Source organism: Pipistrellus kuhlii, unplaced genomic scaffold (assembly GCF_014108245.1).
Source record: "Pipistrellus kuhlii isolate mPipKuh1 unplaced genomic scaffold, mPipKuh1.p scaffold_m20_p_9, whole genome shotgun sequence".
In the NCBI taxonomy this organism is placed as follows: Eukaryota; Metazoa; Chordata; class Mammalia; order Chiroptera; family Vespertilionidae; genus Pipistrellus; species Pipistrellus kuhlii.
This window is the reverse complement of record NW_023425595.1, coordinates 11,223,797-11,250,819: the sequence shown is the minus strand read 5'-3', so window position 1 is coordinate 11,250,819 and position 27,023 is coordinate 11,223,797. Positions and strand designations below refer to the sequence as shown.

The window sequence follows — 27,023 nt, the reverse complement described above, 5'->3', positions numbered from 1 at the left end:
AAATGTCAAGAATTATTCTACTGGGAAAATACACTGAAATTAGTCTAACAGTTAGAGACTACAAATGAATTGAAAAATCATTTTCAACATTATGATTTCTTGACATACATAGTAAATTAGTTGTAATAGTGACTGTAAAATGTTTAAATACATAATACATGCGAATTAATTTAATCTATTACATAAGAAATGTGTTCAGGGAAAAATATGAAACCTTAGTAGGATGAAGATACAGGAATAATGGAAAGCTGGTCTCTCTAGTTGCTGGAAACCTTCAAAAATAAAATAATGACTCTGCTTTCTACATTACAATAATTTAATGAAGTATTTAGCAGAATGTGGTCAACTGGTAGAGAAAGCCATCTGGGAGAAAATGGAGAGGATGCAAATATGATATTAACAAGATGATGATGAAGGAAATGCTTGAAAGTAATGGCAGTAGAGTTCTCTAACTGAAAGATTAAAAAATATATTGCAAACTGAAAATCAACCAATGGCATTACTCAACATTTGTGCTTTGAAAAATGACCTATGGGATAGACAAGATTTTGAGAAAGTGATTCTCACCAGCAGAATACAGAAAATGAAAAATGGGAAACACAACCACAATGTTGAAAGTAATTTTAGTATAAGAAATGTATCGAGACCTTAGGACTATCCTTCACTTTTATACATTGAAAACATTCCAAATGGTTCAAAGAACTAAACAGAGAAACAAACAATCACAAAATTCAAACCAGGAAATGAACAGAACAGCACATTTGCCCTAGCTGTGGCAAGAAGATATCTTTCTGTGTGTTGAGGACATGGAGAATGTCATTAGCACTACCACCGTTTTTGTCAAATAAACAACATTGAAAAAACAGCAAGGTTCCATTGAGCAAAAATGATTACAAAATCAGAGAGAAAGGAAAGAAATTCAATGGAAAAATGGATTTTAGACATAAGTGACTTGAAATAATTCATGCAAAATATATTAAGAAATGAGAGCAGGCAAGCCAGCTCTGGTGATGGTAGTGTGTTTAAGGGGTGGAAGGATTGAGCAAAAAAGAAAGAAATAAAAGAGAGAACTCATGGATATGGATGACAGTGTGGCGATTGTTTTGTGTGTGTGTGTGTGTGTGTGTGTGTGTGTGTGTGTGTGTAAGAGGGTACAGAGGGGTAAATGGTAATGAAAAAAAGAGGAAATGCTATAACACTAATTTTTATAAATTGATATAATAAATATTATATATACATTCCAGACCTTGTGCTAGGAACTAGGGTACAACCATGTTTTACATGCAATGCACACCATAATATTTTTATGCTCATACAAGCAATTTATTCTTTACATTTTGTGGTGTCATTTTATTCAGATGTTTTTTGTAAATGTTGCCTCTCTCAGTGATATAATTAGCTTCATTCTATGAAATATAGATTTTAATGAACCAAGAGGCAACAATAAGAAAAACATTATTTCTCCTGAGTGCCCTGAATATGAGTTGAGAGGGCAATAAGATGTGTGTTACGGCCTTATAGAAACCACACTGCAATAACGACTGATAAAATTATCCAGTTGTTTCCAACTGATTTTATACAGCTCTTGATGGTACTGTTCTGGCCATTACCTATAGAACATACTCTACTTGGAAATTCCCTTGGACTCTTTCATGGTATCTCACCTCTCTCTTTTCTCTGTGTAGAGAAATATATATATAAAAAAATATATTGTTAATACAGGCTCATTAACTTTGAAGACCATCACCCCCTCCTCCTGTCTGGCTCCCTACATATTCCTGCTTTGTGGGTGCCTGCTGGGGCTGAGTCCTTCCAAGATCTCTTCCATTTGTGATTCTGATGCTATCCAGATGTACTTCCTGGGCCCTGGGCTCCACGGCCAGACCACAGAGCAATGCTTATTACCAGCATCGGACTCTGAATCATCCCTCTGACACATGCAGGGGAGTCAGTCGCCTTCTCCCAGGCATTCTTAGAATTCTGGGAAGAGGATGGTGGGAGGCAACCCAGATCCTGTCCTGAATTTCCTGGAAAAGGAGAGCAGCAGTGTCTAAGGAAAAAGAGATGAGAGGCAGGGACTGGGAAAGGCTGCAGACTTTTCCCCCAGACACTCTAAGTCCTATTTTTAGGATGATGCCCAATAAGTCTCCCCAAGAGAGGTTTTGCCCAGAAATATCCTGAAGTTGCAATGAGGTCATGACCATCTTTGTGTCATATGTATTCTCCCTCTGTCTCACCTGTCCACATGGATAAAGGTACAACATATATCCCTTATGTCTGGAGTGGTTTATTCTTGCCCATGCCAGAGAGACCACCATTGATGATTTCTCTGTTTGCTCACAATTTCCAACCTTGTCCAGGGGCTGCAGGATTAGAGCCAGAGGAACTTGGTCAAAGCTGTTTTCTGGCTCTGTCTGGGGATGGCAATGCATAGCTAGCATTTATTGAGCATCTACTTTGTATAGGAACCAGCATAGTGCCATGTGGGTTGTCTTATTAAGTTCTAATGGCGTCCCCATGAGAAGGGTTCTTTTCTTTAAAAAAATGAAAATGAATTAATTTATGAAGATAACACAGTTAGTAGGTAGAATAACTTATGATTGTCACTCATTAAATGCTTACTTTCTGTTTAGTGCTTTATATATGACATCTTTTAAAAACTCTGAAATAATTTGACATGTAAGTATGATAGCCCCATCTTTTACATAGGAAAATTAAGGAGCAGAGAAATTAAGTAATTTGCCTAAACTCCCACAACTTGTAAATGGCAGGAAGAACTTCAACTTGGTTATTCTCCTTCCAAAGCTCAAGCCAACTCTGTCTTTATGAACCTCAGTCTTCTCTCTCTGTTAAATGGGATGGTACTTATCTTGGTTGCCAAACAGGCTTAAAGCAGAACATGCCTGTGGTTTCTGTAGAGTGGCTCATCATTCTGGTGAGTGGCTGTGAAGGGGATGTGCCTTCCCAGGTGCACTTTCCCTCAGCCAGGTCTGCTCCAGGCCTGGGAGCACAGAGACAGGGAGAACTCGGGCAGCCAAGTGTCCCTGACATCTGTTACAGGAATGGCCTTGTTAAATTGGGTTGGGTTTCCTTGAACATTCTAGTGGAATTGACATTAGAGAAACATACACTGAACATAGCAGCCACTGGAAGTTTGATTAAGGGGAAGGGATGGCCCAGCTCACCTTTGGCCAGGTAGGAGTGATTTTGTGGACTTCTCAGGTAGTTTCTGGTGGAGAGGGTGAAGCACAAGACCTGGGGCCAGCAGCAGGGGGCCCAAACTCCCCACATGCTCCTTGTCAGCTGTGTGAGTAGGGATTAGTCTCCCAACCCCTCTGAGCCTTGGTATCCCTCTGTGCAAATGGAAAAGCTGCTTCCTCTCTCAGTGAATTAAGGGCATTTCATAAACTATTGAACACTCTATACACATGTTGTTAATCTTCCCTCTTTTGGGTAATAAACAAGAGAGGCTGGGGCTGCCTCACTTGACCGATTTGTAGGTCTGGCTCCAAGATCTCATGAATGTGCCCTGGGATGTTCAGGTTTTACAGATCAGAGGAGCAAAGGATAAAAGAAATACAGATTGCTTTACTCTATTTCCATGAAAAGAGTCATCTGTTCACTCACCTAATGGCTGAATTTTCCAGAACTTCTACATGACTGGTCCTGGGGTTTGCATTGCTAGGGTGTGTATGTGTGTGTGTGTGTGTAAGGTGGGTGATGGGTGGGGTGGAGGAGACAGGTCTGGGGAAGAAAACTCGTTGGTCTTCCATGATAGAAATTTAACGCTTTAGATGAAGAAACAAGACTACCACCAATACCGAATAATTAGACATGGAATTTAACTCAGCACTGGCTGAGGAATGGAAGTCCTGCGAAGGGAAATGGATGGAGGGATAAGCATAATCAGAGAAAGCTTCTGGGCAGCAGGGCTTTAGATGGGCTGAGAGGAGCAGGGAGAATAGTAGTGACTGCAGTGACATTCTACCTCCACCCACATTGTGGGGACATTGCTATCATCCCACAGCTAAAAAGTCCGGAGGGCTGACTCTATCCTAGGTACAGAGCCAAATCCTTGATGCCATTAAAACCTCCCAACTCTTTGATTTTGACACCATCATATGCCCATTTTTTTCAGATGAGCAAACAGGCAGGTGTAGTAAAGTGTACAGGTCCCATACTTACCTCTGGTATATCTAGTAAATTCAGAGCCTGTGACCCAATGTGGAGGGCCTGATGGGGCTGCATGAAATAATGTTTGTTGTCCATCCAGATGGAAAGGCGAGGCCAGTGGAAAGAATGCTGGGTCCTGTTAGGAGCAGTAAAGAAGGAATTTCTTTCTTACTAATTCTTTTGTTTCTCTCTCTTTCCAGGAGAGACATCTGGGGCTAAGGTGTTCCTACCTGGAAGGACCCTGTGGCACAGAAAGTGAAAAGGGGAATGAATACTTTGGATTTGGCTCTGGCTCTGAATCCAGAAGACAGAGTGGGACCTAAGCCTGCATTGCGAAGCCCTCAGTACAGCACATGAGGTAACCGGAGAGGGGCTGTAACAAGAATCCATACCTGCAGCAATAGCATGGCCCTTATTGGAAGGATGGGGCACATAGAGGTAAGCTCAACTGGTCCCATGAAGTGAAAGATTGATAATCCCAAGAATGAGAATCAGATAAGCTCCTGATCATAGGCAGCCCAGGTGAAGGAGTCCTGAACTGAGAAATCAATCAGGCATTGCTCAACTCTCCATCAAATTTGCTGCAGGACCTTGAGGCAAGTCACATTCCCTCTTTGGGACTCAGTTTCTTTATCTAGGAAAATGGGACATTTGGACCAGATAAATTCTTTTTAAAAAAATATATTTTATTGATTTTTTACAGAGAGGAAGAGGGATAGAGAGCTAGAAACATTGATGAGGGAGAATGACCAAGGTACATGCCCTTGACTGGAATCAAACCTGGGACTTTTCGGTCCTCAGGCTGACACTCTATCCATTCAGCCAAACCGGTCTTGGCTGGACCAGATAAATTCTGAGTAGATTGTTGGTGACTGTAGAGTTCTATTAAGGACAATGACTAAGCATTTATCATGATGTGAAGTACAGTTAATCATTCTTTTTTCTAAGAAGCTGATTTCCTTTGGCCTGACTGCTTGGCTTTGAAGTCTCAGGTCTCAGACTCTACATCAATAAGGAGCTGGAGAGAGGGTGAGGTCCTCTCCCCAACCCCAGGTAAGTGGAGATCGCTAGGGCCAAGGTAATGAAGCAGCCACGGCTTACATCCCAGAATAGCTGCAGTCCTCCTGGCATCTGCCATCCTGGCTGCAAACTCCCATCTCATTGGCTCCTTCCTAACTCTGCCGTCTGGCTGGCATTGCTTTCCAGGTTTTGTGGAAAGCAACCCTCCTTGTGTGCTATAGCATGCTGGCTTCTCCCTGCAAGCCAATGGGATAACAATAGCAACTCTTGCCTGGTTCTTTTAGTTCTGCCTTACTTCATGTCCTTGGTAGATGAGGACAGAAGGAGTTGCTTAGGACAGTGAAAAGAGGACTAGAGGTGGTGCCAGGGATATTAAGTTCTTGCCATGTGCCTGGACACAACCAAAACATATCTTTTGGTTTCAATAGCTTCACTTGTAACATGAGGAAAATCAGGCTAGTGTTTCACTGCTGTTCAGCAGGGTGCCTCTCTCATTGTTCATAGCTGGGGTCCTGTTATGGACTGTATGTATGTGTTCTTCCTAGATTCATATGTTGCAATTATAACCCCCATTATGATGGCATTTAGAGGTGTCGCTTTGGGAGGTCATTAAGTCATGAAGAATAGAACTATCATGATCACGGTTAGTGCCCTGATAAGAAGAGGCCAGAGAGCTGGCTATCTTTCTTCCTGCCAAAGGATGCAATGAGAAGTTGCCAGTCTGTAAGCCAGAACCCAACCATGCTGGCACCTTGATCTCAGACTTCCAGCCTCCACTGTGAGAAATAAATTTCTTTTGTTTTTAAGCCACCTAGCCTATGGTATCTTGTTATAACAACCAAAAAAAAAAAAAAAATAACAGGTCCATTCTGCTTGGCCAGTGCCCATCCCATGCTGGTTGTTCAATATTTTCAATATTACCTTGAAGGTAATACGCCTGGCCAATTGCATAGAACTGGCATGAAGATTCAGTGGAGTAAAGAATAGGAGAAAGTACTTTGGAAACTGTGTGATACCACAATCACATATCTGACACCTGACTGCCTGGTGTCCATTTGTCTTTTCTGTCTGGGGAGCAGTTGCACCATGATTTTACATTCACCTGTTCTTAACTGTTTGGTTTATATGGAGCTTGCTCTACTCCTAGCTCCAAGTATGCATGTGCTCAGGTTTGGACAGGTGAGTATTTCTTCCTCTGGTCACAATGACAGGTTGGGAGATGAATAAAAGTACAAAGACATCATCAGAGCCAAACTTGGGGGCAGATCCAGACCTGATCAATAAGAACACACATCCTGCTCTAGCCAGTTTTGCTCAGTGGTTAGAAGGTTGGCTTCAGACTCAAGGGTTGTGGGTTCGATTCAGGGTCAAGGACATGTACCTCGGTCACAGGTTCGGTCCCTGGCCCTGGTTGGGCTTGTGTGGGAGGCAACCAATTGGTATGTCTCTCTCACATAGACATTTCTTTCTCTGTGTCTCTCCCTCTCCCTTGCAGTCTTCTAAAAAAATCAATGGAAAAAATATTCTTGAGTGAGTATTAATAATGAGAGAGAGAGGGAGAGAGAAAGAGAGAGAGAGAGAGAGAGAGAGAGAGAGAGAGAGAGAGAGAGAGAGAGAGAGAGAGAGAGAGAGAGAGAGAGAGAGAGAGAGAGACATCCTTTTGCTGTGGTCATGGCTTATCGGCATGTGACTCAAACTAGACAAATCAGATTATTTCTCTGAGATTATTCTCACTGGGATATCTTGAAGGATGTAACTCATGACTGTTCCTTCATGTAGAGAAAGAAAAGGATGGAGCCTAGTAGAATATACAAATATGAATGACAAAGAGGAGAGAGCAGTTTTGGTGACATAAATCCTGGCTTTCTCTGGTCCCTAATGTCCTGCTTTCTACAGTTCTTCCTCAAAGCCAAGTAAAGCAGTGGCAGGGCATGGGGACACTTTTACAGTTTTATTTTGTTGACCAGAGGAGGCTTTTCTGAGAAGGTTCAATGTGATCTCTTATATGAATAGAGTAAAGGAGTGGGCCCAGTAAAACCAAGAAGAGAATTCCAGGCAGAGGGAATAGAAAGTGCAGGGCACCTGAGGTGGTGGTGGTGGTGGGGCACTAGTGTCTTCAAGGCACAAGTTGGCCAAGTGTGTCTGGAGTTGAGTGAGAAAGTAATAACATTCTGGGATCTCTCTCACCTAGGGTCTATCGTAAACTACTGCTTCTACAGAGATCCAGAGAAGGGAAAGCTTCCTGGTGGTTAGAGTAGACAGAACTTCTTTCATTACAATTGCTAAGGTGTGACATTCCATGAACACATGCCAATTCCTTCCCCTGTGTTTGTTCCTTTTTTTCATTCAACAAGAATTTATTGAGTATGTGATATCTGCCAAGGAATGCAGACAACACTGAATGTACAATGATGAATCAGTTACGGTTTCTGCTTTCAAGGATCTCAGTCTGAGTGAGTGTGGAGGCGGCAGCCATGTAAACAGATAATTAGAGAGAAACATGGCAGGTGCTGAAGCCAAGGTAGGAACACAGTGCCGCTGGGGAATCCAGGAGGAGAGGGAAGGTTTTACCTAGAAGAGTCAGTGTGGTGTGTCTAGAGGAGGTAACCTCTCTTCTGGTCATTGACAAGCAAGGGAAGTTTGACCAGTAGAGAGCAGCTGGGAGGGACAGCATGTGCTAATAGTATGCAGTCATATCTCATGTAGCAGTATGTTTGCCAATACATCTCCTAGGGCAAGGGGAACAAATAAAAAACAACAAACACACGGGACTATATCAAAGTAAAAGGCTTCTGTATGGCAAAAGAAACCATCATCAAAATGAAAAAGGAACCCACTGTATGAGAGAATATATTCCCCAGTATACAGCTGATAAGGGGTTAATCCAAAATATATAAAGAACTTATACAACTTAACACTAAGAAGACAAACAATCCATTTAAAAAGTGGACAAAGGACTGGAATAGATAATTCTCCAAAGCGGACATAGAGAAGATCAATAGACATGAAAAAAATGCTCAATGTCACTAATCATTAGAAAGATCCAAATTAAAACTAAATGAGGTATCACCTTGCACCTGCCAGAATAGCTAACATTAATAAGTCAACAAACAATAAATGCTAGTGAGGACATGGAGAAAAGAGAACCCACATACACTGTTGGTGGGAGTTTACTAGTATACTGGTGCAGACACTGTAGAAAAACAGTATGGAATTTCCTCAAAACATTAAAAATGGAACGGCTTTTTGGTCCAGTGATCCCACATGTGGGAATATATCCTAAGATTCCTGAAACATCAATCAGAAAGAATATGTGCTCCTCTATACATGCACCCTTATGTTCATTGCAATGTTATTTACAATAGTTTAGATCTGGAAACAGCCTGTGACCACCAGTAGGTGAGTGGATAAAAAGCTGTGATACATTTACACAATGAAATACTATGCAGCTGTAAAAAAAGAAGGAATTTTTTACCCTTTGTGACAGCAGGGATGGACCGAGAGATTATTATGCTGAGCAAAATAAGGCAGCCAGAGGAAGAAAAATATCACATGACCTCACTTATATGTAGAATCTAATGAATAAAATAAACGGAGGAACAAAATAGGCTCAGAGGCATGGATACATGGAACAGACTGATAGATCTCAGAGGAGATGGGTGTGGGGAGAGTACTGGAAGAGATTAACCAGAGAACATATATGCATAGCCCAAGGACATACAAAATAATGCGGTGAAGGCCTGAGGGGGGTGAGGACTGGGTAGAGGGGGCAAAGGAAGGAAATGGGTGGCATCTGTAATTATGTAAACAACAAAAAGAGTATGCAATCATGGGAAAGGATGAAATTAGAAAATGACCAACACCCAGAGCACAGAGTTTTAGGACTGGAACGTTTGTGAATATGGAGAGGGGTGAGGTGAACTCAGTCTGCGTTGGGTGTTTAGACTTTATTCTGTTGATTTGGAGAATCCCTGGAGACTTTTAAGTAAGGGAGTAAATAGATTAGATTGTTTGATGGGAAATTATATGGTATGATAGGATACAGTATGATGTAATATAACAAGAAAATAATGAAAATGGTCTGAAGAGTAAACAGTTGTTTGGGTTGAGAGACAGGGTCACAGTATCTAATGGGGCCAGGTGATGACAAATGAGAACAAGGAGGTCAGCAGGTTGTGTGGACCCTGCCTTGTCTCAAGAGGGTAGGTGCTACTTAATGCGGTGAATTATTGCCCCAATAGGGACTCAGGTCCAGGGCTCCCAGAGCTACTGAGATTTCTTAGAGCAGCTGGAAATACAGATCCTTATGTAAAATCTCACCATTTTTAAATGTTGGCAACTAATTTCGATTCACAAAACACAGTGTGGGCCAAATATAACACATCTGTCAGCCTGATCTGTCTGCAGGCTGCTGATTTACAACTTCTGGGTTGAGAAAAGATTTTTTTTTTTTTTTCTGCAAAGAGATCAAAATACTTTTGGATGCAATGATTCATGCCTGGAATGACCTTCTTTCATCTTATTCTAGCAAATTCTTAATCATTACTTAAGACTCAGTTCAATTGTCCTTTGTGATGCTTTCTCTTTCACCCCTTCCTCCCGGTCATCTCCCAAATCCCCCCAAGCAGTTAACATGTCTTGGTACTCTCCAATGCATCTTTTATACGTTCTAATACCTGAAACAAGCAAGCAAACAAACAAACAAGCAAAACAAATGCTGTGGAGCAGGAGAGAATCCAGGGCTAGAATACAGGTATATTGCTTAATGGAAGGAGTCACAACTTAAAGGAGAAAGGAACAAAGCTCACAATATAGGTCCTCAGAAACCTGGAAGGACCTAGGCTGGGATGGGAAGAGGTAGACCAGATCTGAACAGAAAGATGAGATGCTGGAGAACAAGCTGGACTATGTGGACTTAGAAAGCTCGGCACCGTGAGTTTCTGTAGGACTTTATTCTTAAGCAGGGGTAGGTTCCTATCTCTAGTCTGCCTTTAGTTACCACAACCCTGAGACCCTGAAGACTGACCTGGGAAATTCCTGTGAAAGGATTTAAGATATGAAGTACAGTGGACATCTGCTGCTGTTTTGCTGTCTAACTACCTTTCATCTTTTTCTTGGTGTCTCTAGGAATCTATCCATCCCCTATTTTTGGTTCATGTGCTTCTTGCTTGAGAATTGAGCATATGACTCAGATAAGGCTCCTCAAGGCTCTTTATTCCTTGGACACAATGGTCAGTGCAGGGATGGTCCCATAACCTGAGTAGGGTCAGAGAGAATCAGGTTCAGGGCTTTCCTTGAGTCACTGAGAGAGGCATTGGCTTTTTCCTGCTGAATTTGAACCTGGGAGGTTATAGGTTGAAGGCAATCATCAGCCACCATGAAGAGCCTAAGAAGAAATCTCATGGAGAAGAGACAGCTGATGGAAAGAGATCTTGGTACAGATGGGATCAAACCATAACTAAAGCTAGTAAACCCTAGCTCTTTTGTTATTGTGGTCGGTACATTTTCCTTCCATATACCAGTTTGAGTTAGTTTTTCTTTTGTCAGTTGCAACCAAAAGGTGGTTCTCCAACCTCAATGTGAGTCATGAAGAATGAGGCCTTTGGAGAACAGTGCTTTGCAGCTTGCAAAGCATTTCTACATTCATTGCCTTATCTGAATCTCCCAGCTCCCTTGGGAACTGCGTAAAGCAGAATTATTATTCCAATACCACAGAGAAGGCAGTCGAGTTTAGCATCCACAGTCAGAGGGCGAGGAGTGCCAGGATGTAAATCTGTTATTTTGAGCTTCTGTGAACTACTAAATATCATAGTAAATTAGACTCCCATAATGACCAACTAAATTACACTAAGCACCCCTGGAAATAGCCTCTCAGAGTTATAATTCATGCTGGGTAATTACAAAATAACTTTCTTCTCATTATTTTCCCAATTACAGACCTCCCAGGGAAGGGCTGGTGATAAATGTCAGGGTTGGGAGAATTTAGTATTATTTGGATGTCTGGTTAAAGCATTAAGAAAAAAAGAAATCATAGTCTGTCTGCTTTTAACTTCTGCTTGATAATCAGTGAATTGGAGTCTCTCCATTTCATGCTCTCCGCACAAATCAAATGATCTTGTAAAGAACTTGTGGAGAGCCTTTCTCATGCTAGCTCATCTTTCTAGAATGATCTCTCCATTTGCACACCTGGCTCTCCCTCACCTTCAAGTTTTACCATCAACATCATCAGCTCAGAGTGTTTTTTATAAAAAGTAGATTTTTTTCTTCCCTCTACCCTTGATTTGTCTATGTTGGGCCATGTTTTATTCTTCAATTTTTGACAATTTTTAATTGTTAAAAAATTTCTTTAAATTTAAAAAAAAACAATTTTGCAATAGAATGCCCAACAGGATGTGTTTTACTTCTCCAGATCCATCATTGAGTCCAGTGCCTGGCATGTAACAGATACTGAATATTTGCTGATGGAATAAACCAGTGCACGAGTGGCTTACTCAGGAGTATCCAAGAAAAACTGGCCTGTGAGCCATGGGAAGCCTGGGGCAGGGAGGGCTCTAGGTTAGAGTACTAGCTTGGTGGGAATCATCAGTGAGGCTGGGGAGGGGGGAGATAAGTCCTATAAAGGATAAACCCTCGGGAATGCAATATTCAAGGGGAGAAGGACCAATGACAGAGGACCCAGCCCTAGGGCATGGGATGGGAATGAGAAGCAGGGAAGGGGACAGGGCTGGCTGGCCAGCAGAAGAGCACTGGGCAGAAACCATGCCCTGGAAGCCAGGGCAGGAGAGAGCTCAGGAAGAGGAGAACTCTATGCCAGCATTCCAAACCTCCACTCATGCCAGAGCATCTGATTCACACATGACTTACTTTTTCAATTATTTTTACCCTGAATGTAGCAGTTGGCAGGTTTTCAAGTGGCAGTGCGATTTTATTTGCCGCCTGTGATTCCCACCTCTCCAGGTTAATAGGCATGACTCTTTTGACCTTGCTGGAGAAGGTGACAGCTCTCAATTTAGCTCTGTTTGCAAATGTCAGCTGAGATGCTGTGTGCTCTCTCCACAGGGTCTTTAAGAACATTTGCAGGGACATTCCCTCCCTTCTCCACTCCCCCTCCCCCCCTGCAAGCTTTACTCCCACATCCTCTGCTCCATTGGAAAGCAAGGGCATCTGCCAGATCACCTATGTGGGGTCCTTACCAGTCTTTGATACTGTTGTGATAAAGGGAATAAAAAGTGACCTGAAGAAGGAGTTTTAAATCTAAGGAACCAATAACATGAAGAAAGACAAAGCTGAATCTTTTGCCATTTTCCCCAAAAGTGTCTTCAGAATTCTAGGCGCTGAGTCAGCACACTGCAGAGAGTGACATATACCTAGGCCCTTTTTGTTTTTTAAATTTTTATTGATTTCAGAGAGGGAGATAGAGAGAGTGATAGAAACATCAATGATGAGAAAGAATCATTACATGGCTGCCTCCTGCACACCCCCTGCTGAGGATTGAGCCTGCTACCTAGGCATATGCCTTGATGGGGAATTGAACCATGATGTCCTGGTTTATAGGTTGACATCAAACCACTGAGCTACACTGGCTGAATCCTTGTTTCCTTTTGAAGGCACAAGCTTTGTGCAACCAGCCTCATGTTCATGATAGTTATAGATTTTAATAGCTGCTAGCTTGGAGTGCTTATGATAGGCTTGGCACATGTTTAGCTCTTTAAATATGTTCATCTTATTTAATCTTCCCTGGAATCCTATCAGGTTAACATTGGCTCCAATTTGCAGATGAGAAAGCTGAGGCTCAGAGAGGTGCCATGACTCCCTAAAGATCACTCAGAATATTCAGAATGTAGTCAGGAATCACACTCAGGCTGTGGCTTTCCCCATGACTCTACTCTGCTGGTGGAGGCACTGAGCCATGCTGGTCACCTGATGGAGACTGTCAGTGTCTGTTACTGTAGTTGGCTCACTGGGGCCTGGCCCTGAGCCTGAATGCTGAATAGAGCTGTCAACTGGAAAGCGGTGTCAGCGAACAGTCCGTGTGACTCAATGGGCAGACTTCCTCCGTCACCCTCTCTGCTACCGCCTTCCTGACCTCTTCAGGGTTCTTACTGCTGCGGTGCAGGGCACCTCCACTTAACAATTTAGCTCCTGAAAGGGGAAAAGAATCTCTTCCTCGTGATTATAAAAATAAGACCCTAAACAGAAACACACACACACACACACACACACACACACACACACCTAAACTACTTTCAACAGGATCTAGTGGGGTTCTTCTCTGGCTCTCAGGGAGACTTGTGCTTGCTGTTTTATTGACAATTAAGCGGGGGTGGGGAATATCCCTGTGACTCAGAGGAGGAGCTGCCTCCGCCCACTGCAGGGCTGCCTGCCCTCCGTGGTCACATCACAGCTACTGCTTGAAAATTTGAAGGGCAATCAGTGAAACAGCAGGCAAGCAGCAGGCACAGGGAGGAGACAGAGCCTTCCTCCTCAGCACTGCTTAGGAAAAAAGATGCAGTGAGAGAAGATGTAGTCAAACAACAATAGGGGCAGCAACAGCAACAAGAGCAGCAACAGTACCAGCAGCAGCAACAGCAACAGCAGCAAAAATAACAACAGTAATGAACAGCAATAGCCACAGCAGCCACAACAATAGCCACAATTACAACAGCAACAATTACAACAACAGCAGTAGCAGCAACAACAATAATAGCAGTAGCAACAACAATAACATCAGCAACAACAACAACAGCCAAAGCAGCAACAATAAAAACAAAGTGTGTGCTCCATTTGGCTGGTCTGACATCATAGTGAGGCTGGGCCATGTGGTGAGGAGACTGACACCAGCCCCTCCTTCTGTTCCCAACGCCCCCTCCTCCATTAGCATGAGGGGAAGCAGTGGTTCATAAGCAGAAGCCCAATTTGCAACACACCCATGGGGCCTGGTTCCTCTCTCCTGAATTGCCCTGTGCTGGGCAACTGTGAGAACTTCCTTGCCAGGGGACTGGGTGACTGAGAAAAAAGACACATCTGTTTTCTCTTGTGCTTGTACTGCCTCATTCCTTTAAGCTGCTAGGACTGCCCTGTGTCACATAGTAGATCCCAGAAACCATCACATCCTGTTCCTGGGTCACCTTTTGCACTGAATCCTGAGCTGCTCTCACTCCCCTGGTTGTGCTGCTGCCAAACTCATTCTGCTGCCACCCACAAAACAGCTGTCCCACCGTATGTGGTTGGCACCTTTCAAGGGGGACCCACTAAGTTCTTTACTGTGGCTTCTCAGCTTGGATTCCCAGGCCTTTCTCAGGGTCCTCTGGTAACCCACTGCATTTCTCTTCCTATTGAATAATGAGACCCAATTCAAATTCACTCAGTGTTTCCGTGGCACCCCATCCTTTCTATTTCACAGCGCTTATCAGACTTGCAAATATGGACTCAACTTCTATTTTTTCCCTAATATGTTGCAACTACACAATGACAATTAAAACTAATGTCTGTTGACCACTTGCTATATGCCAGACTCTGTGATATGCTCCCTGTATATATCGCCTTATTCAATGCTCCCAACAACTCAGCAAATTAGGTGATGTTGTTACTCTGATTTTATAGAGGCTTTGAAGCTCAGAGAGGCACATAGTAGGGCTCAATAACTGTTTGCTGAATGAGTTGCACGAATGGTCTTCGGGCTATTGGATGGGCTGGGTGGGTGTACTGGCCATGGCTGGGGCTACTGGATATAGAATCAGGCAGGAATAAGGAAAACTTCCTGGCAGTGAGAGCTGTTGGGTGGGCTCTCTGGGGGTGCAGATGAGGCTAAAGGACCCCACAGTAGAAAGATTGGAAAACCGAGTTAAACCTGAGGTAAGGGATAGATAAGATGACCTTTAAGATCCTTTACAACTCTGAGAGCTGGAGGTTATTGTATAATTCTTTAAAAAACCAACAAAGCCCTTTGCAAACACGAGCACTTCCAGCCCCAGCTCTGTGCTGTTATGAATAGGAGCTGACTGGATGTTATACTGGGGCACTAAGTGTCAACACCTGTAAGACACATCCTCCGGGGATCAGTGCCAGCATTCTGTCATCTAAGAATGATATTAAAATAGCTTGCTACACATCAGACAAGATTACATATCCTCTAAATTAGTAAGACTATGGAATGAAATTTCAACATGCATGTTGGCCACACTGGTCCATTGCTATAGTTGTTAAGTAAAAAAAAAAAAAAAAAAAAAAAAAAAAAAGAAGATGGTATCCAACTCATAGGATAGAAGGAGGGTCTTTCAGTCAATGCACTGAGCAATAAATTCAGATTTATATCCAAGTGATTGTTTGATCCCAGAATGATGAAGAAAGGAGAAACAAGCCCAAGCTGGTTTGGCTCAGCAGATAGAGCATCAGCCTGCAGACTAAAGGGTTCCAGGTTTGATTCTGGTCAAGGGCACGTGCCTGGGGTTGCGGGCTCAAGCCCTATTATGGGACATTCAAGAAGCAGCCAATCAGTGATTCTCTTTCCTCATTGATGTTTCTTTCTTTCTTTAATATATTTTATTTGTTTCTTTTTTTTTTATTACAGAGAGGAAAGGAGAGGGATAGAAAGCCAGAAACATTGATGAAAGAGAAACATCAATCAGCTGCATTCTGTACTTCCCCCCCCCGCACAACACCAGGGATGTGCCTGCAACCAAGGTACATGCCCTTCACCAGAATTGAAACTGGCACCCCTGAGTCCGCAGGCCGTTGCTCTATCCACTGAGCCAAACCTGCCAGGGCCTCATTGATGTTTTAATCTCTCTTTCTCTCTCCCTCTCCTTTCCTCTCTGAAATCAATAAAAATATATTAAGAAAGGAAAAAAGAAAAGAAAGGAGAAACAAGAAGGCAGGGATCCACTGATTGAAATCATACCTCTCTGACTTTACTTATGCTTCTGGAAGTGTTTATTCATACCCTTTGTTAGTGTTTGCATTTGTTTACTCACATTTGTATTCACTCAAAGACCCACACAGCTCACTCTTAGAGTTCAGCAGCTCCATGGAGGTTGGTTCCATGATAGATGGATTTTTCTTTCCAACCAGCATTATTGCCTTAAGAGTAGAAAGTGCTGTGTCTGCCTTATTTAATGGTAATAGTAGCAATGGCATGGTACAAATTGATAGCAAAGAAAATCACATTCACTAAAAGCTCACTGACAGCCAGGTTCCAGCAGTCATTTAACCCACACGTCAATCTTCAAAACCCACCCATAAGCAACTTACTGACTTTTATTCATAAAATATTCAATGAGATTTTCTAAAAAAAGATTACAAATCCTTTACATGCATAAATTCATTTCCCATAACAAACCTATGAGGCTATGAGTAGTGTATTAGTCAGGCAAAGCTGACATATCAAATTAATCCTTAATCCGAAGTGACTCAACACAATGAAAGTTAATTTCTCACTTTTTTTAAAGGCTGAAGGAGGTTGGGCCATTTTTTTCTCCTTCCTTTCTGAACCGTGTGCCCTCCAAGGATGCTGTGGTAGGGAGAGAGATGGACAGTGGAACAAGGCAGCCCGAGAACCTAAAAGGGCATATGCCTGTTGTGATAGTTTAATGAAAAACAGAGGTGAGACATTTTGAAGCACGCACAGAGTGAATGCTCAGTAAGTGTGAATGATGACAGCAATGATGACCTGAAGCCCAGAGAAGTGACTGGAGCCACACACTGAACACAGAAGTGATAAGGAGCGGGAAAGTAGATTTTCACACTAGCTAAGCCCTCCTTGACTGGAGTCACCATGTATCTGTCAGGAGACTAGGCCCAGACCAAGTTTCAGAAGTCACCCTGACCAGGTCAGGCATATCAACAGCCTCAGTCCACACTCTGCCAGGGGTCTGGTACATAGTAATACTATATCAGCCCATGTCATCCACATGTCCACCTACTCATACCTTATAGATGGATGTGTCTCTCTGGCTAAGCATCTAATATAGCATGCTGATCCAATATCTATCTATCATCTATCTATCTATCTATCTATCTATCCATCCATTTATCTCTTATTTATTATTTATTATTTATTTATTATTTATTATTTATTATTATTATAATTATCTCTTATTTATTATTTACCTAGCTATAATTTATTTAGTATCTATACATTTGTCATCTATTATCTATCATGACTTATTAATTATCCATCTAGTTATTATTTATCTACCAATCAATATCTAGCATATCTATTTATCTATCACCTATTAATTTTCTTCCTTCCCTTCCCCTTCTTTCCTTCTTCCCCTCTTTCCTTCCTTCCCTCCTTCTCTCTTTCTTTGTATTCTGGGGTTGGAGTCTTTCTTGATTTCCCTGACAGCTTGCCTCCCTGAAGATTTGGAGCTGCATAGTTTGGAGAAGTGTCTGCTGCCTCATAGGGTCTTCATAGTGGCTGCCTAGACTGCCCCCTGACCACATGCTGCATGTCGTTTGATTGTCCTTAGGACAACTAGGCTGTTGGTTTCCCATCCCTTTATCCTCTCAAATTTTATCTTTCTTTCCTTCCCCACCTGTCCAGTTGCCTCATGCTCCAGTCTGTCTGAACTGAGAATCTGAGAGAGGGGGAAGGCACTAACATTCACTCAGAGGCGACTTTGCAGAATGGTTGCAAGTTTGATTCTGGAATCAGACCAAATCTGCCATTTTCTTGCTGAAATTTCTTATGTGTCAGCCTCCTTATCTGCAAAATGGAGATCATACTGATCCTTAACTCAGAATGTTACTGAGAATATTAAATGAGGTAGTCCATACAAGGTAACGGTAACAGTGGCCAGCACATGCTAATAATACATTTTAGCTATAATGATAAAAATACTTATTTTTATTCTAATCCAAATCTGTCTCCAAAGCTTCTGCTTTCCCACCCTATCTCACATTACAAAAGTCTCCCTCGATGGAAAGCCAATCTGAGCAGATTAACTCTGCTTTTTCTCTTTATTTTGTTAAATTCACAGGGGATACTGGAGAAGGGTATTTTTAGGAGGCATTACTGAGAAGCATAGCAGGTGGCCAGATGGTACTGACAGGAAACATGGTCCCTCTGTCTGCAGGAACAACTGAGTGGCATTCGGGTGTATAGTAAGATAAACTACACTTCTTGACATAACCTACGAGGTCCAGGTGGAGACAGGGCACTGTGGAATCTTGCCAGAGAGTGTATAGTTTGGGAAAATAGCTAGAACAGACCACTGTACCCAGTTCTGTTCCCTTAACAGACCATTCCTGCCTTGGCTTTGACATGTGGGGATTTACCACAACCCCCTCTTTCAAGGCTTTCCTCCAGAGGTCATACCCTGAGGATGTTCTCCCGTGACCTGTGTCCTAACAATGCCAACCCCTCCTCATTTACTGACTCACAGGCATTGCTAGAAAATCAGATTAGGCCATTGGTGATCATATCTCTGTGGGAAAGGCATTTGCTTGGCTCCAGGGCTTCTCTCCGGGGTTTCATTTTTCATCTCTTGTTTTATTTGATTTCACTTTTATTTCTTGAGGGGGTGAGGTGGCTTAAAATAGAGGGTTTATTTTCATTTCCTGGACCACCTGCGGCTTTTCCCAAGACCATGCCCCCAGTCTTCATAGCACAGTAACCCCTCCATCACCATGTGTGTGGGTTTTGATGGGCTATTGATTCCCAGGGTTCACCTTCTTTCCCAGGGAAACTAAGGAGGTCCAGTTATCCATTCTCTGCTCTTAGAAAAAGCCAGGGGTGTGCATATGTCTGACTGCAGCCAAAGAGACACTCTTTCCTTGGTGCTTTACATATTTAGTCTTTGAGGGGGAGACATGGAGATGGTTGGAGAATCTGTCATTGTAGACTGAGCTGGACAATTCATGGTCAAGTCTACGCTGGAGTTCTTGTAGCCTAGCCTCTCCTTTGGGGACGTTTTCTACTTTGATTCGTTTACACTGGAGGTTGTAAACTTTAATACTTTTATGGTCCAGATAAGTACCTTCAATGTGTTAGGTGGTGGGGTGAAAGACAAATGGAAGAATTGGGATTATGAGCATCTCCTAAATAAAATATTGCACATCTTTTTATTTTTATTTTTTTATTTTTATTTTTATTTTTTTTTGGTGTGTGTAACTCAGCATCTAAGTCACAGTGTTCTTGTCTTTGTTTGAAACATTCCACAAATACTGTCATTTTATCATGCAGACTATATCTCCTAGTATGCTTCTTGTTCCCCAAAGAGGCCTTCAAATCCTTGCTTAACAATGGGTCCAGATTTGGGGATCAGAAAATAAAGTCTCCCTAGCAGAGGTAGCAGGTGCTTTTGAACATTGTATTCTGAGCTGGGGTCAGAGCTGTCACCTGGCCCAGGTCTTTCCTTGCTAATAATACTGCCTGGCCAGGAATTTTTATATCATCCATCTAACAATGCAAGCACCAGCAATCAGTGCTGACAGGAGGGTCTTACAGCTCTGGGGACCTGACACTTTGTGTCTTGTTGCTCTGCCATCCACAAAATGCATGTCCATTGTTAAGCCTTAGGTGGCTGATTCAGCTCATCTCCTACACGAATCCCACCAGTAAGCAGGAGTGGAGAGAAGGCAAAGCTTGCAGTTTCCCTTCAAGAATGTGACTATTGCTTCTGTTCTCATTGTGTTGGCCTCAACTCACAACTAGCTGCAAGGAAGATTGGGCAAGCTGGTTTTTAGCTGGGTGGCCATGTGCCCAGATAAGACAGCTGTTTAGGAGAAGGGGAGAATGGACACTGGGGAGACAACTAGCAGTTACTGCCAACACTCACGTGCATGCCCACAATCACCTAATAGCCCTTCCTAGCCACTCATCAGAGCAAAGTGTCTAGGGCTGCCCTTTATGCTTTTCCTGCAGAGGGAGGTTGCATGATTTGAATGAGGTTCCACAGGGATCTTTAATGGCAGATCTCCAGGCACTAGGTGGGCAGGCAGAGGAGATATTTTCCGGTGAGGGCTCTAGAGTGTTCTTCCCGTTTTCCCATGTGGGCAGTCACCTAGTCCTTCTGTCAAGGTTCTTTTGTCCTTTCTGCCTACTCTCTCTTTTAGCTCAGCTTGAGTATGGACACTATAATCACCTTTTAGCAAAGACTGCCCTGAACAGAGGTCACCATCTTTGAGAGTGACCTCCTGGAGAAGCCAATCATTGCTCCGCATTGCATCCCTTCTACTCATCCTGGTAAGCCCTGGCATCTAAATTTTCTGTTTGTGCTCCCTGCTCTTGTTTCTCCAGGCCACACCTCAATGGACCAGGCATGGACATCTCAGGGGCCTTCCAAGGGGAGCAGTTCAGAGGCTGCGCTGTGTGCACTGCATCTTGTCTGTGGAGCACTGGAACTTAGTGACACTGAAACTAAATAGGTTAGTTGTGGTGGGACTTGAAATACCGAGTTGGGGTCAGAGTTCTTATTGTGACAAAGCAAATTGGCATGTAAGCCAAAAGGTTTGGGGGGCACCGGGGAGCCCTAAGTGACTCTCCAAACTGGTTTGCTCTGAGCTAACAGAAAAGATGCATAGGGGAAGAGACTGGAGAGAAAGGGGGAGAGACAATTTGGGTCATGAGAGGCTTCTCTTATTCTGGTTCTTATCCCATGTGCCCAAACTCCCCTTGATTGCTTGTCCTTGTATGCTTGGTGGGTCAGTATAATGTCATAGTCCTGGGTTCAAATCACAGGCCTGCGCTAATACTGTGAGCAAATAACAGGCAAGTCAAGCCTGTTTTCCAATCTACAAATTGGGATTCTCTGTGTATCTACTTCATATGGCAGCTTGAGGATAATGCAAGCAAAAAACATGTAAGTTTGGAAGCCAACCTTCCTTCCTCCTTCCTTCTCTCTCTCCCAGTCTCCTTCTCTCCCTCCCTTCCTTTTCTCTTTCCTTTATTTTTTTGCACCCAAAAATTCAGGACATAGAGTTTGGTATCTGAGATGCCTTGTCAACCATTTTCCTTTAACTTCCTTTGACTCCATCCTCTTTTGAGGTTTGAGCTCTTTCTATGAATTAACTCGATCAGGCTTCTTCGAGAGCTCGCTGCCCAGTTCCCTTCCTTTTGTGGTTGGGGAATCTGACATACCACCTGCCAAGGGAAATGCCATGAGTGGGAACAGTGTGGGTATCCTGCTGGCATTCACTCAGGATTCAATGATCCCACCTTTAGCAATGTGACACCCTTGCAGGACGATGGATCAGATCTTCCCCTCTACTGCCTTTTCCTTCATTAGAAAAGAGCCCAGCAAGTGTACTTGAACAGTCTTCTAGAAAGCTGCACTAATGAATTCCTATTCCTTCTCACATGAGGAGTTGGGACCTTCTGACCTCAATATGCAAAGAGATGCTAAATATGCAAATCAGTGACACTCAGATTCTTAAAAATAGCTCAGCCTTGCTGCTCCCTCTTCTGTCCTCCCTTCTCTTCCCAGTATCTGAGCTCCTGCTCCTAGTCCTAACTTCCTTTCTTGTATTTTCTTTCCATTCATTCCAGGCTTCCCTTCTCCCCATTCTCCACCCCTCTGCCCCGTGCCCTCACTCATTTCGTCTCCTTTGTTTTTCCTCCCATCTGTCCAACCTGCCTTTCTACATTTCCTTACCACTTTCTGGCCTTCCCTGCTTTCCTGAACAGGGTGTGGATGGACAGACAGGACACGAACACTCCCCACCATGGGAAGACAAGAGCTACAATGAGGTGACATTATTTTGAGAAATTCCGAAGTCCTCTGGATCCTTGAGTGCCTGTAAAGAAAGAAGCTGTGGGGATGGCAGGGAGGTGGCCATGCTATGGGCTCTGGATCCACACTGCCAGGATTCAAGTCCCAGCTCTGCCTGTTGGTGGTGTGACCTTGAGCAAGTGACAAAGCCTCTATGGGTCTTAGTTCCCTCATCTATAGAAAGGCAACAGTAATAGAATATATCTTATAGGGTTGCTAGGAGTAGGGCATGAGTTAACACCGGTACCTAGCTAAGAGAAGTCAGTCCATAATTATCAGCCGTTGTTATCATCTCAAAGTCCTAAAACCACAGTGTGCCTCAAGGAAAGTCCTGGATATGAGTGAGCAAGTGGAAAGGGCTCCATGACTAAGTAGGTCACAGGAGCTCTTTGTAGTCACATAGATTTGCCTTGGAGTCCTGGCTCTGTCTTCCCAGGGCTGTCAAGACCTCAAAGCTCGCACTGTAAACTGGTTACAGAAGCAATGGCTTCCCTGAGTGAATGGGCACAGGGCTTAGCACAGAGCTTGGAAGATATTATTATTACTAGGTATTTAGTAACATATGCGTTTATTCAGTTGACAACACCCTACAAAAGATGAATTGCCTGTGCAGTGTTTCTCACTCTTTTTTCATTATTATTCCAGGAACATTTTTAGAGTGTTTTATTTTCTTCCTTAATTGCCTCCATTTATAAATTTTATTACCACAGTATACTGCATATCTGTTTGTGTATTATATGTATATCTATGCTTTACACATAAAAAGATAAGATTTTTTTTTTTTTTTGTATCCTAAGAACCAATTTTTGCCTCATTGGGGATGATATAATCCCACCTGAGAATTTATGGCTAAGACCAGTAGTTCTTTTATATTTTACTAGAATCCCAGAGCACAAAATTCATGCATGGGTGGTGGGGTGGGTTTGCATCTCTCAGCCCAGCCTGTACCCTCTCCAATCTGGAACCCCATGGGGATGACTGACTGCTGGTTTGGGTCCAATCCCTGTGTAAACTGGGATACATCCCTCTCACAATCCAGAACTGCTGGCTCCTAACTGCTCACCTGCCTGCTTGCCTGATTGTCCCTAACCACTTCTGCCTGCCAGCCTGATCACCCCCTAACTGCTCCCCTCATGGCCTGATTAACACCTAACTGCTCTCCCCTGCTGGCCCAATCATCCCCAACTGCCCTCCCTTACTGGCCTGATCTCATCCCCAATGGCCCTCCCCTGCCAGCCTGACTTTGCCTCCAACTGCTGTTCCCTGCAGGCCTGTTCTCACTCCCAATTGCCTTCTTCTGCTGGCCAATTTGGTTTTGATTGGTTGGTTTCTATGCCAGTCATCGTCAAAGGCTCCACCTTCTAGGTAGCCATTGGCTCCTTACACTTCACCCATATGTGGTTCTGATTGGTTGGTTTCTATGCCAGTCAGCATCTTTGGGCCTATCAACAGGGTCTGATCAGAAAGGTAGGGCTGATCAGCAGCCCTGGAGGAGGCCTGGAGAGAGAGGTAAGTGCTGATCAACAGCTGCCACAGAGGCTATGGATTAGACCCTGCTTCTCTCTTCAGGCCTCTCTCTGGGCCTGATTTACAGCCCCATCAGCAATCAGTGTTATGTTACTATGGCAACCCAGCACTGACTGCAGGACTGACTTCTGGTTGGTTGAACTTCCAGTCATTGTGGATGTGACGGAACCACGATTAGTGAGAGGGAGAGAGGGAGAGAGGGAGAGGGAGAGGGGGAGAGAGAGAGAGAGAAAGAGAGGGAGAAAGAGAGATGAGAGAAACATTGACCAGTTGCCTTCTGTATGCTTTCTGACTGGGGATTGAACCCACAACTCTGTTATGTGCCCTGATTGGGAATGGAACTGGCAACCTTCAATGCACAGGATGATACTCAACAAACTGAGCCATTCTGGCTGAGCAAGATCACTAGCTCTTAAATGCGGGGAGTTTTGCCTGCTAGGGGACATTTTGCAATGTTTGGAGAGATTTTTGTTGTTGTCCCTATGGGGTTTATTTTGTATGCTAATGGAATTTAATAAGTAGAGGCCAGGAATTCTGCTAAACATCTTAGAATGCACAGGAAAGCACCCCACAACATAAAATTAACTAGCCCAAAATGTCAGTAGTGATGATATTGCTAAACCTTGCTATAAATTCTACTTAAGAGTGTTTGTGTCCCAGTGATCACACAAGGTGGGAGTTACACCAGGAAGTGTCTTTGGTGTGTGTCTATGTGTGTGTGTGTGTGTGTGTGTGTGTGTGTGTGTGTAGGTAGCTTCTTAAAGGCACTGAGCAAGGCTATGCCTGAAGGAGATTCCCTTTTATGGGTATGACCATAATCTAGGGGGCCAAAGTAACATTACTCTTGACATTTCTCATCTGCCTACATTCTTAAAAAAAAAATGAACACTTATAATTTGCAGTGTCACGTGTTAGGTAATGTGGTAGGGGAATGAGACTATTGACTCATTACTTGACAGAGACCATAGTGTAGTTAGGGGCAAGATTAATTCATATATAATTGGATTAATTATATATTGAGTGCATTCTATGGATTAACTAATGATATGCTCACAATAATTCTCTGAAGCAGGAATATTATCACCCTCACTCCCATTTTACAGATAAAGCAATTGAGGCTTTGACTGTTTAAGTAACTTGTCCAAAGTCACATAGCTAGGAAATGGGTAGCCAGAATTTGAACTCAGGGCTTTAGACTCCAGAATCCACAAACTTGACTGAATTATATGACCTTCTAATCTAATACAAAGTGTGCTTTTCTCAGTATCAGAGGAATTGCTAAAGTTCTGCGGGGGTTCAGCAGCCTGACTTGGCCAGTTTTCTGGTGTTAATAATTTTCTCTGGAGAGATGATTCTCAGCAGGAGAAAGCAGGGATGGCTTCCTGGAGGTAGTGCTTCTAAACCAGGGTTTCTCAATCTGGGCACTATGGACATTTTGGATCCAGTAAGTTTTGCACTGTAGGAGCTTTAGCTGCATCCTTGCCTTCTACCCCACTCTCCTCTCCGGTTGAGACAACCACAAATGTCTCCTGACACTGCCAAGTACCCCTTGGGTGGCAAAATGACCCTGATTAAAAATTAGTATCCCAAATGTTGGTGTGGAGTTGGAGAGTGGGAAACATGGACTGGAATGGCGGACAGCCTGGGCTCTCATTCTAGTGGGTCCTGTGTGATTCTGGGCCAGACATTTCCCCCTCTCTTGGCCTCAGATTTCATTTTCCGAAAAATAAGGTGGCTGGTTGCAGGTGGTCCCTAAGGACCATTTCTCTCTAGCAGCCGGAGATTGGTCCTGGAAGTGTGACCCCAGCTCCGGCTGCCTTTATTATGCAGTGCAATGACACCCGTACCTTCTGTGAGCCTGTTGTCCCTGCCCAGCAAGCTGGCAGCAGCTGTTTCTGTGCTCAGCTCAGGGCTGGGCTGCCACTGCTTCCCAGGGCAGGTGTGTGAAGGGCTCTTGGTGTTGCTTTCCACAGCAACGCCCAGGTGACATTCCTAATTATAATCAGGAAGACTAGGGCTCACGAGGTGGCTATAGCTCAGGGGGTGGGAACGAGGCATTCTTGGGTGTGAGAAAACAATTAACACCAGAAAGCTGGCTAAGCAGGGCTGCTAAAGTCATTTCCTGAGGTCCTAGTGGAAGAAGCTGGACCCTCCCATTTCTTTAGAGGAAACTCAGTTCTTGCCTTCACCTTTTGTCCAGGGAACCAAACAAATGTTCCATAGGGGAGTGGAAGACCATCATGGGCTTCATTTGGCTTTGGAATTTAGGATTGTGGCAGACAATTGCCTGGTGGGGGTGCTGAACGGTTCCTCCCATAGTATTGAGAGTTGCTTCACTGTGTGGAAGGGTGGGATCCCAGGAAGGTCAACTGGCAGCAGACTGTGTGACCTTAGGCCAGACCATCAATCTTTCTTGGTCTCTGTTCCATCATCTGTGCAATGTAAAAGTCAACAATAACAGCCTCTAGGATTGCTAGGAGTTACACAGCTGTATAGGAGTTAAGCAATTATAGGAATTGATACTGGTACCTCCGTACACCTGTAGATGGGGAAGAACAAGCACAGAGCCTCCAAACTGTGGCCAGCCTTTGCCATGCACTGCCCTTGATCTTTGGAGGAAGGGATTCTTAAGCCTTGTTTTATAGATGCAGCTCAGGGAGGCTGAAGCTGTTTGTGCAGCATCTCTCAGTACATGATGAAAAATGCGTCAAGTTCTGGAAGCAGGAATCCTACTGGATTCCAAAGCTTACATCCTGTCCTCGTTTGTGTGTGAAGCTATGAGTTGTGTTCCCAGAAATTCCCTCCCCCAACTCTGAGGGTCTGCCACTCACTCCCCCAGTCTGTCCATCAGAGCCTGGAATGCAAGTCTCTGAGTGTCTGTTGTTTACTGTGGGCCTCTATCAAGAAGACAAAAAATAACATTGCATGTGGGTGAGGGGATGAGCCGATAAGGAGGCAGTGATGGAGAAAGGGACATCTGAGAGGGGGCTGGGGAGCTGAACTAAAGCACAGCTGGGTGGGCTGGGGGGTGATGGAAAGATAAGTGGATGGGGGAGATGAAAAGTGAGAAGCCCTCCCGGATGAAGATGGAGAGGAGGAAGATATGCTGCAGGGTGATGGTGGCCCATGGGGAAAGGGACGTGGGCATTAAAGGAGAAGACCAAGGAGATAGAATAGAATGGGGCGGAGGGAGATGGACTCAGAGAGAGACAATGTGGTAGTGGTGCTCTGGTCCCAGATGGCCAGGCTTAGCTGTGGTGTCTGGCATGATCTTACCCTACTCATTCTAGAAGTGAGCTCACAGCCTTTCCAATGCCAGGATTCTCTCAGTGAGTCTGTGAGGTATTAAAGGCCTGGTCCAGCCTCCATTAGTAAAGGCACTGGACAACCCCCCTCTTGCCTTTCTCACTTCACCTTTCAGCAGCCGCACTGTTACCTTCTTGTCCAAGTTCTGGGGATACCGTAAAGGTTATTGTATACCTGGCAGGTGAATATTAACAATCAAATAGATAAAGAAGGTGCTGAGAGGTAGCCATAACTGCTATGAAGAAAATAAAACTGTGCACAATGAGAAAATAAAACTGTGCACAA

General features: G+C 43.7%; 1 long non-coding RNA gene across 3 annotated transcripts in view; it reads left to right on the top strand.

Annotated features, from left to right (window-relative positions):
* LOC123651851 overlaps positions 1-20,428 on the top strand; it is a 33,301-nt gene extending 12,873 nt beyond the window's left edge. Inside the window, exons 2-4 of one of the 3 annotated variants that reach the window (XR_006740816.1) lie at positions 4,374-4,531; positions 5,125-5,226; positions 20,251-20,428. This is a non-coding gene — a long non-coding RNA (uncharacterized LOC123651851). Of the gene's footprint in view, positions 1-4,373; positions 4,532-4,695; positions 4,813-5,124; positions 5,227-20,250 lie in introns of those variants that run through there. The other 2 variants (XR_006740814.1, XR_006740815.1) reach the window with 2 other exon arrangements.
* Positions 20,429-27,023: the final 6,595 nt, after the last annotated feature.